The sequence below is a fragment of the Puma concolor genome, chromosome A1 (genome assembly GCF_028749965.1).
Source record: "Puma concolor isolate L17-30 chromosome A1, mPumCon1.1.hap2, whole genome shotgun sequence".
Taxonomy (NCBI): domain Eukaryota; kingdom Metazoa; phylum Chordata; class Mammalia; order Carnivora; family Felidae; genus Puma; species Puma concolor.
In genome coordinates, this window is record NC_141667.1 from 131,645,653 (window position 1) to 131,656,681 (window position 11,029).

The 11,029-nt window shown below is 47.4% G+C and overlaps 1 protein-coding gene across 1 annotated transcript in view; it reads left to right on the forward strand.

Annotated features, from left to right (window-relative positions):
• Positions 1–597: 597 nt before the first annotated feature.
• The window catches only part of P4HA2 (prolyl 4-hydroxylase subunit alpha 2), an 86,018-nt gene continuing 75,586 nt past the window's right edge, over positions 598–11,029 (forward strand). The window contains exon 1 of the mRNA XM_086704531.1: positions 598–722. The gene's annotated coding sequence lies outside the window, so the exon portion shown is untranslated. The remainder of the gene's footprint in view (positions 723–11,029) is intronic.

The following is an 11,029-nucleotide window of genomic DNA, read 5'->3' on the forward strand; positions in this document are numbered from 1 at the left end:
GGTTGACAGGTTCAAGGTTCTACCTTTTTGGAGATTGTGTGCAAGTGTGTTTGCTTTCCAGGTCCTTCTTAAGTGGCTGAGGGACATTTCTGCCTCAGTTTATGTAGTTTTCAGTCTAACCCCTCCTCTTAGGCTGGTTTCTCATTCCTTTTCTCACTCCCTTAGAACCTGTTTCCTTTCCTTTTTTTTTTTTTTTAAGCTTATGTTTTTGAGAGAGAGAGAGAGAGAGAGAGAGAGAGAGAGAGAGAGAGAGAGGGAGGGACCAGGTAAGGAGTAGAGGGAGAGGGAGAGAGAATCTTAAGCAGGCTCCATGCCCAGCATAAACCTAGTGCAGGGTGCAGGGCAGGGCCCCAGCTCAGTACCTGTGAGATCATGACCTGAGTAGAAATCAAAACTCCCACACTTAATCGACTGAGACACCGAGGTTCTCCTCCTGTTTCCTTTTCTGTAATGAGACCATATGTCCTGATGTGCTAGGACAGGTCTGATTTATGCATGTTAATCCTGCAAAATTATTAATAGCACATCCCTTTACTTCCAAAAGTATCCTTTAAATAATATTTTATGTGGCCATTGTGTTACTTAGCTTGAATCTCATCCTTCCTCCTCTCCCTCAATATAAAAGCAAAGCCTGAGATAGGAATTTATGTGAAGATGGTTCATTTTGAGCAATGATCCCAGGAAAAGGAGTGAGGGGCTCAGAAGAGTGAACAGGAAAGAAGGTAAGGCCAGAAAAGACTGTGTAACCGAGGGGTTATTGGCACCAGGGTCAGTGATTATGCTGTGCTGAAACATTGGATCCTGAGGCCAAAGGAAAAAAATTAGTAATACTGATCCTAATCTTTACTTTGATCATGATCATGGATTTTTATATTGATTTTGATTTTTTTAAATGCAATATTAAAATATTATTTCTTTTGATTATGGAATTTCTTGGTGCCCCTTTAAATTTTCCATCTGACACAAGTGTCTCACTAGTTTCACATTTGCCTCAGCCTTTCCCCAAACCTCACTGCTATGGGTGACAGAGATCCCAATGGGACCTTCTAAAGAGCCATATGGAATGAGGAGGCATTTGTTTCCCAGTTCTGGCTCCATTAGTTAACTCCTCTGCACTTCTAGATTGCACATGTGTGACAGCTGAACAGGTTCCACCCAAGTAAACTGTTTGACACTGCCCATCAGCAAATGTAAATCCATACCTTGAGCCATTTTGCCCCCCATACAAAATAAATGCCCAAGCGCACTACTTAAAGGTGCACCCACTGAAAGGATTTCCCTTCACCACTGTCTAGGGCCAGAGTGGGGCTTTGTTTCAGTAAGGATCCATTTTTTGGCTAGCATCGAGCTAACCCGTCTGTGAGTGAGGGCTGAGTATTTTTCCCCACTATTATTTGGTTGTAGAGAATCACCCCCACAAGACCAAAGTTTGAGCTGAGGGGAAAGGACTGGCATAGCTGAGGTAGGTGTCATAGGAGTCTGAGCCACTTGTTCGTAAACTTACATGAACACCGTGGACCTGCTCAGTCCTGTCACAATGCTACCATTTCTATTACATGATGAATTGCCAATGTGCCTGCTCAACGTTGTAAGTTGATAGAATTTGGCAATACTCAGTTAACATTAGACATCTCTAGCTGTACAGACCCTTGATGTCCCACTGCCAAGCATTTAGTTTTTTACTGTGGCCAAATAGCTGCTTTTCTAAAGACAAATAGCTTTCTGCTGCAGAAGACATGACCTTGCCCTGGAACTCTAGAGATCTGTACTGAAACCCTTTTATTAGAGCTTGTCAGAGGCTCTACCCAGCATCCCAGCATTCTTATCACCATGAGCACCATTGATTCTGCTGGTTCATATGGACAGAATAGTAAGGAACCTTGTACTATAGTTGTACACACTGTAGAGCTCTCTCTTGCTCTGGGCTTCACTCAGAATTGGGAGCCTTCCAAGGCATTCAATAAATGGATCAGAGTAGTATTCTCACCAAGCACCAAGTCTTTATTAGTGGTCGAGGGTACAGGTTACAACAACTTGACTTAACCTTATAGGGGATTGCCTGGCATACTCCATACTACTGGTTCCCCAATAATTTTACCAATTTGCTTCAAAATACTATGGGATAGAAGAAGCAAATGAGGATATAGATGAAATAGAATTGGCCATGATGGTGGATCTAAGGGTTTATTTTCTAGTTTGTTTATTTTTATGTACATTTAACTCATTGCAGAACAAAAGGGTAAGAGAAAAATGTTACCAGTGTGGAAGGCCCTGAATCTTCATACTTTTTATTTCTCAAATTCTGGCATGCATGTGTCTTACTAGGACATCTAGAGTACTTGATTATTCTTGCTCATTAGGTCATATTAGCATTATGTGATCAATTATGAACTATCATGATGTTTTAGGGAATATCAATATAATCAAAGTCACTAAGTACTATATTATGACAGAGAGCATGAGAATTGACATAGTTCAGGGGCAAGAAAGTGAATATGTACTGCTATTCATCCCACAGAAAAGCAAATAGCTTTTGATACTCTTACTGAGGGATTTTGAAAAGAAAATCTTTGGTGTTGGTGCTAATTCTTGCAGCGTCTCCCAGGATGTGGTATTATTTCTGATTTAATAAATTTATCAAAAATGTGGGCACGTTAGAGGCTGCTAGTTGTCCCTACATACCCTAATGGCTCTTAGTTATTAGGGCAGGGAATAAATATTAGGGTCTTGCCAGCTGCTCAGCATAGCTATCCCAGTTATGCACTTAGGGACCACTACACTATGGATCTTTACATCTGTTAGACCTGTTTGAATGAGAACTCTGTTTACCACCTGGCTTTCAAGAGCCTCCAATCTAACTGGGGGACCATGATGGTGTTTCCCAACCCTTGGCATCAATGCTAGCTCATACTCTTGAATCCTTTGAAAGGTCTAGGACTTTCCCTTTCTCCAGGCCAGAGTTGATCTGGTAAAAGATCACTGCTATGAACAGAACTATGTCTCCCCCAAATTCATATGTGGAAGCTCTAATCCTCAATCATATTTGGAAATGAGCCTTTGGGAACTAATTATGTTTAGATGAGATCATGAGGGTGGGGCCCTTATGATGGGATCAGTGACCTTATAAGAAAGAAACACTGGAGAGCTCACAAGAAGGTGGCCATCTACAAGTCAGGAAGACTCTCATGAGGAACTGAATCCACCAGCACCTTGATCTTGGAGTTTCCAGACTTCAGAACTGTGAGAAATAAATTTCTGTTGTTTAGGCCTCCAAGTCTGTGGTATTTTGCTATGGCAGCCTGAGTGGACTAAGATAGCCACAGATCCTTTGTGGGAAGAGATTAGAGAAATAATTTTCATATATACTTTTGGCAGTATAGGTTGGTTTTTCCTTAAGGAGACTTGGTCTTGTTTTCAATCAATAGGCTTGGAGCCTGTGAACTGACCTATATCTGGGAAATTTATGAGAAAAAACTATTTTCCATTATGGCACCACTTCAGCCTTCTGCTCACTAGCTCTTGATTTTGGAGGTGAGATTGTTACACAAGGAACACCTGGTTATCTTCCCATTTATTTAAGTCCTAGGAACACCATGGTCAATTAGCCATCACCACATACCTATAGGCCAAAGCATGCTGATTGCTACTTTGGTCTTGTAATGACCTCCACCCTGCCCCTGTTGATTGTGTCACTATTCAGCCTCTGCTATTCTAGAAGTTTATCCTCACTGACACTAGGGGTCCTCACTTGTGCATTGTGTATTGCCTTAGAGAAGGGAGTCGCCCACTGTACTTGCCTTGGGAATGCAGTCTGATGATAGGTTCTCTGGTCTTGCATGATAAATATATGCTCACTCCCCTCAGCCTTCTGACTCCTTTCATAGAGTGTCAAGAAAATTCTGGCTTCTCTACCTTATTTCTGTAGGCCATAATTGTGTCCAAGTGTCAAAGAGCCCTCTTTGACCAAAGGAAATGAAGGTGTTTTTCTTCATCCTTGTTTGGATGTTAAACCCAGAATAATGAGAGAGTGCTCCTAGGTTAATAAAGTCCCACATGTTACCCCTGTTTCCACCCAAACACAGGTCTTGTTTTGTTTTTTTTTTTTTCAGTGTGTATGCTGTTTCCTTGTGGATCAGGGATCATACTCTCCCACCTAGGCTGTGCTGAGACTTCACCTTGGTTGTTGGTCTGGAGGCAGTTGGGGGGTGGGGGGTGGGCAGGGAAGGATCTTGAGGAGGATAAGCATCATCTTTGGAGCTACTTGCCTCAGGAGGAGTCTTGGCAGGATTCCCAGATAGGAAAGCTACTCTCCTATAGCAAGGGGAAGAGAGCTGCTGCTGTTGACCTTGAAGATTTAGGGAAATCTAGGAATTCAAAATTCTCACATTAATTTACCCAAATGTCTCTATTCTGCGTTCCAGGATCCTATGCATTTTCTTTCAGGGCCATCACTTTGTCACAGGAGATCCATCTAAACTGTAAAGGCAGCCTTTTGATGTGGCTGTCCAACTCTTACAATTAAATCAGTTTAATCCCGGTTTTGATTTCCAGCACAATCTTCCCTGTGGCTGCAGGAGATGAGGGTCTCTTTAGGAACTGCCATGGAGACTTCCTGGCTTACACAGTGTGCCTTGAGTTTATAGTTGCCTGACTTGGGCCTATCATTTTCTTTTTTCAAGGCTTCTAAAGCACTTAGCAAAAGCTAGTCAACTCTTTGATCCTTGTAATCACCATTGTCCTCATGCATTCTGTGTGCCATAATTGGGGTTTCTCAACCTTGGCACTATTGAGGTTTTGGGAGATAATTCTTGTTTGTTGTGGGGGGGGGGCTGTCCTGTGCATTTTAGGGTGTGTAGCAGCATCTCTGGCCTCTCCCTACTGGATGTCAGTAACACTGCCCTTTAGTTGTGATGACAAAATATCTCTAGACAGTACCCTGGGGAGGGAGTGGGGAGTGGGGCGGGGCGGGGAGGGGGGTGTTGGGTAAAACTGCTTCTGGTTAAAAAACACTGATACAAGCCAAATGTTTCATTTTCTACTTGTATGTCATTCTAATCTACCATGGATAGGAGTTTTGCATTCCATGCCGGGGATTATTACGAGCCTACTCACTAATAGTTAAGTGACTCCTTAACCCTGTTTGATAGGTGAATGTTCCAGTTGTAGAATCCCTCCCTTGCATGTCTGCCTTCTATTTGGGAATGGATCTATGAGAACAGGAGTAAAGGACTGCAGAGGGTGACAGAGGGAAGAAATGCAACTGCAAGTGTACAGCATAGGGGTGTTTACGGTTGTGGGAAACTGGAGGAACGTGTCTCAGAAATGTCTTTCTCAGGTTCAGAAGTAGGCAACATTTATCCATAGGTTTTGATCCCTTCTTGGCTCAGGGGTGCCCCTTCGCCTGCTGAATGCCCCACACTTCCAGATTGCACATGCGTGAGTGTTGGGCAGGTTTCTGTGTGTGTTCCACGCCTCAGTGTCAGAGAAGTCCAGGAGCACCACGTGAGAAGTGAGATCGGGCCACCTCAGAAAAGCTGGCTGCTGCTTCAGTGCCTGCAGTGAGCAGTGGGCCTGGAGGATCTGAAGCTGAAGGAGGAGGTGCCGTGTTTGGTCATCCTAGTCGGAGATGACTGGGGAGGATGCAGCCCGTGCGGCTCCTCGTGGGATGCTGCTCAGGAGCATGAGAAAGGTGGGCCCTGGCTGCCTCATTAATAGAATGAACTCCTGCTTCTGCTGGTTCTGTTCAAGAGGGCCTGCAGTCAACAAATGTGTGTCTTGGGCCACTTCCTGGCACCAAAACGGTCTGAACCAGCTCAGACCCTTGCCCGTGTGAGCCCTAAACCAGTGGTGGAAGAAGGCAGAGGGATGAGGTTGGAAAGGTTGGCAGTGGCTAGAACATGCTAAACTGTAAAAACTTTTTTTTGAACTTTTTAAATGTATTTTGAGAGAAAGGGAGAGAGAGAGAACTTGCTTGAGCAGGGGAGGGGCAGAGAGAAGGAGAGAAAGAGAGAATCCCAAGCGGGTTTCCTGCTGTCTGCACAGAGCATGATGTGAGGCTCGATCTCACACACTGTGAGATCATGACCTAAGCTGAGATCAAGAGTCAGCCGCTTAACCAACTTAGCCACCCAGGTGCCCCTAAAAGTTCCTAATTGTTACTTGGTGTTAGTTTTAATTCTGAGGCCAAGGAGAGTCAGAACAAACCCTAATGAGATCTGTGTTTTAGAAAGTTCCCTCTGGTGGCCAAATTGAGAATGCAAGGAAGGGAGCTAAGGTGGAAGCAGAGACATCAGGGAGAATGTTCTAGGCATCCAAGAGGGTGGTGGTGCTAGTGGCCAAGAAAGATGGATTCTGGAGCTTTTCAGGTGGCAAGGGCAGGGTGACAAGGGCAGGTTTTGATGACCAGACGGATATGGGCATCAGGGAGGGAGAGGAGGCAGGGAAGATTACTGATGTGGGGGTAGTAGATGGACAGATTAGCACCCTTCAGAAGTGACCTAGTCGGAGTCACCAGATCATTGGTAGGGCAGGCAGTGCTCTCCAGGGAAGATGAGTACTTGTGGTTACCCTGAGCCCCCTTGCCATCAAGATTAGGTCACTAGTACGTGAGACTGGCAAGTTTCTCAACATTTCTGCACTCATCCATAAAATGAGCATAATAACTATACTTCCTTTCCGGTTGATGTGAGGATTAAAGAAGAGTAATATCAGTTCACTAAGGACTCCGGGATGAAGGCCTGGGACACATCAGCTTTTGTTACAGTTATTATACAACCTGAATCCCTTTCTCTAAGTCTGTGGCTGTGCTCTGGCTTCCCATGAAAACATGCCCTTAGGCCAAACATGCCCTGGAAAGCAGCTGAGTGTCCTTCTACGGCTGCTTTTTTGTCTGTGAGGAAGCTGGTGTGTGGTGCAGTGATTCAGCCTCAGAACTTGAATAACCGTGGCTGCCTGGGGAGACAGACCCCCTCACAGGGCTGGTCAGTCAGGTTTCTGAGCCCGAGTGGCTCAGGCTGACCCCAGACCCTATGGGAACAGGTGAGGCCTCTGGCAGCCTTTCCTGGGATTTTGAGCCTCTGCCTTCAACCACAAATGGTTGCAAATCGTATGTTAGATAGAAGCAAAGAAGAAATTTGATTTCTGTGGGGACTCAAATAGAGTTTCCCACTTGTGGTAAAGGGGGCACAGGAGAATAATCGTTGCTTGTTAGAGAGGCCCCTTTATTACCCTCAATCCTTGTTAGACTTCCAACTCCATTCAGAGGGGCTGAGGAATATTGTGTGGAAAAATACTGAATAGTATGTGGGAAAATGATAAATCAGGAAATTATTCAGACTTGTGAGGAGCAAGTCAGAGTCTGGCCTGGGGCCCAATGGCAAGAGTGTTACCCTGGGTTAAAACGAGTAGTCTGAAATGGAGCCAGCATGCAGGTAAGCTGGGCAGGGAGACCCCAAGGCTGAGGAGGCGGCAGGTCACTTCCCAGGTGGGCAGAGGGACTCTGGGCCCACAGCCTAGTCATCTGGTCATCACAGCGCAGGTCACAACGTCCCCCAACTCAGTTTTTCATCAGCTGTGAGCTCAGGGCCAGGCTCTTGTGCCCTCTGGAAGGCCTGGATCCTTGGCCCAGAAGGAGGGCTGGCGTGAAGCAGCATGTGGGTTTCTCCTGCCCTTAGTCCTTTCCTTGGATCTCAAGGATGAAGGTGAGGCAAACAAAGCTTGTTACACAGAGAACTAGAGAGAGGGACTCCATTTTCATTTCAAGCTCCTTGGAGGGTCAAGGAAGGCTGCAGCTGTCTGGAAGAGAGCTTCACGACCCAACCTTTACAGGTCAGCATGACTGCAGTTAGGGCATGAGGCAGGGCTGTCAGCAAGGATCAGCAGGGGCCACAGCTTATGTGGCCTTGTGGGCTGGGATTGAGACTTTAGACTTTGTCCTAAGAGCAATGGGGAGCTATGGAAGTTTTAATAGACAGGAGTGACATAATCAGATTTGCATTTTAAATAGCTCCCTTTGCTGTTCTGCAGAGGAAGGATTGAGGGGCCAGACAGAAGATAGCAAGGCCAAGCAGGAGGCTATTGTAGCACCCAGACAAGAGATGGTGGGGGCCTGGGATCTGGCCAGAACTATGGAGGCAGAGGGAAATGGGTTAGTTAGGGATTAGTTAGGGATGAATGCAGTCATGCCTACTAACTTGTCTCTCTGCTTCCACCTTTGCCCCTTACAGTCTATTCTCCACAGAGCAACCAGAGTGATTCTGGTTAAAACATAAAAGTCCAGGTCATGCCACTCCTCTGGCTTCTCATCTCAGCATAAAAGTCAAAGTCCTTCCTGTGGCTTACAGGGTCCACATGGTCAGCTTTCTTACCCCTCATCTCTCTGATATCATCTACTACTCCTAGCCATATTTAAAAAAAATTTTTTTAATGTTCATTTATTTTTGAAAGAGACAGAGCATGAGCAGGAGAGGGGCAGAGAGAGAGGGAGACACAGAATCTGAAGCTGGCTCCAGGCTCTGAGGTGTCAGCACAGAGCCCAACATGGGGCTTGAACTCACAGAGTGTGAGATCATGACCTGAGCCCAAGTCAGATGCTTAACGAACTGAGCCACCCAGGCACCCCATTTCTTCACTGTTCTTAGAACATGGCAAGCACGCATCTCCTCCCCTGCCCCACATAGCACCTTTGTATTTCCTGCCCTCTCTGCCTGCAGTGCAGTTTCCCTGGATACCCGCACAGATGCTCCTTTATCACCTCAGGTCTCTGCTCAAATGTCATCTCTGTGAGATCTTTCTAAATTCCATATACAAAGGGATCGCTAATTCTCTACTGTAATATCTGATTTATTTCCTTTGTGGCAGTGCTTATAATCTGTACTTACTTTATATTTGTTCAAAATGTTTTCCATATATGAAGCACAATGCCTGGGACATAGTAGATTCCTAGTAAATAATTGCTTGAATGAGTGAGTTGAGGCTGAGAATGCCACAGGGAGGCTGTGGAGGATATAGAAGGGATCCAGGACTTACCTCCCCTTGAAGGTTTAGGAAGAATGCCAGCAGAAACCAGGACAGCAAGGTGAGGAGGAAGGTGGTAGGAAGCAGGGAGGCCACAATGTGTGTGTGCATGTGTGTATGTGTGTGTAGTGGGTGGGGAGCAGGGTGTTGGCCCGAGGGTTCCTGCGCCTCTCTGTACCTGGCTTGGGGTCTAGGCAGAACGGATTAGGTCTGGGGCAGGCTCTGACAAATGAGATAATAGGTCATGCCAGAAGCATGGAGCAGGAATGGACAGGGTGGGGTGGAGGACATGTGGATGCAAATTACTGACTCTGGGTGGGGGGGATGGATGAGCCAAGGCTTTGCTCTAAGAGAGGGGACAGTGGAGTTGGGCCATGAAGAGTGAGTAGTAGTTTGCTGGATGGAGAAGAAAGAATAAAGGCATTTTGAGTCTGAGGTAAGATCTGAGAGGTATGAAAAGGCAGGACAGATTGGAGAATGGTGGACTGTCTGGTGTAGCAGAGGAAGTGAGACCAAGCAGTCAGCAACATAGGTCAGAGAGGCTTTATTATTTTTTTTAATTTCTCTTAATGTTTATTTTTGAGAGAGAAAGAGAGCATGAGTGGGGGAGGGACAAAGAGAGAGGGAGACACAGAATCCAAAGCAGGCTCCAGGCTCTGAGCTGTCAGCACAGAACCCAACACGGGGTTCCAACTTGTGGACCCTGAGATCATGACCTGAGCCAAAGTCAGAGGCTTAACTGACTGAGCCACTCAGGTACCCCTGGTCAGAGAGGCTTTAAATGCTAAGCCTACAATTGATACACCAGGGATTCTATCCTGAGGGCTCTAGGGCCATGAAGGTGTCCATGAGACAAGGGAGTGAGAGAATGTTCCAGCTGCCCTGAAATAGGCCCCAGAAACGGTTAGGAGGCAGAATGCCAGACACAGTGATGGGTAGGATGGGATGGTTGGGGTTAGGATACAGAAGATGATATCCACATCTCTGGTTTGAAGGCCTCTGGGGTAAGGACCTGAGAGGGGAGCAGGTTTGGGGTCAATAATGAGCACTCCATCTGGGCCAGGTGGGCTGGGGCACTCTGAGTTGGGGGTCCTGGATCTGTGTTTCCTCCTGAGAAGGCATCTGCTGCCTTATTTCAGAACTGCGATCCTGGGTCACAGAAATCTTGTCCTTGCAGGGACCCTGTCCCACCATGATGGACTCAGTCAGGGCCCCTGGGCACAGAAGGTAGTTGGGCGACTGGGCCCTGAAACCGGGAGAGGATAAAGAACCCTCGCAGCTCTGGGCAACACACCTCTTAGCTCCTGTCCCCGCAACCTCTCTCCAGGATGCCTTCCCAGGCAAAAAGGCTGCTCTCATGGCTGCAAGCCCTGCAGGGTGGAGATGTTGGTCTTGGGGGAGCAGAAGATGCCACCGCGGCTCAAGGGCTTCTCAGTGTGAGCGGGTAGTCCTATGGGGTTTGGGGGTGACTGCGCGTCCCAGGACTAAGGCTAGCCGAAGTGGCTGCGGGAGGCACAGAGGCGGGTGGGAGTGGGGACCTGAGTCTCCAGGGTTTGAGCCTGGCCTAGGGGTGGGGGTTCGGTATTTTTCCGCCCGCTCCTGCTCCGAATGGCTTCCCTGGCTGCCCGTCATCCCTTCGGCTACCGCCTATGAGAGGGTGGGACCGGGACCTTGTCTGCAGGAGGGCGGGGTGGGGAGGAAAGCGGCAGTCTCCACCAGCCCCACCCTACTCCCGTGTGGCCTACGAGTGAGCTCCTGCGTGCGGCCCTGCGGCCCCCGCTCTCTGTCTGCTCCAGACCCGGCCTGGCTGCGAGCTCATTGTTGACCCCTCGCGGTGCAGGAGACGCGGGCGAGGCGGAACCCGGGATCGTCCGCAGGACCAGGACTCTGGACTCCAGCCCTGTCTCTTTTCCCCTCACTTTTCAGGGGGCACCTGTCCGCTGTCCTGGCCTGTGTTCCCTCAGGGTGGGGAGCAGGCGGCGGGAGGAGAACAAATTAAAGCAGGAACACAATG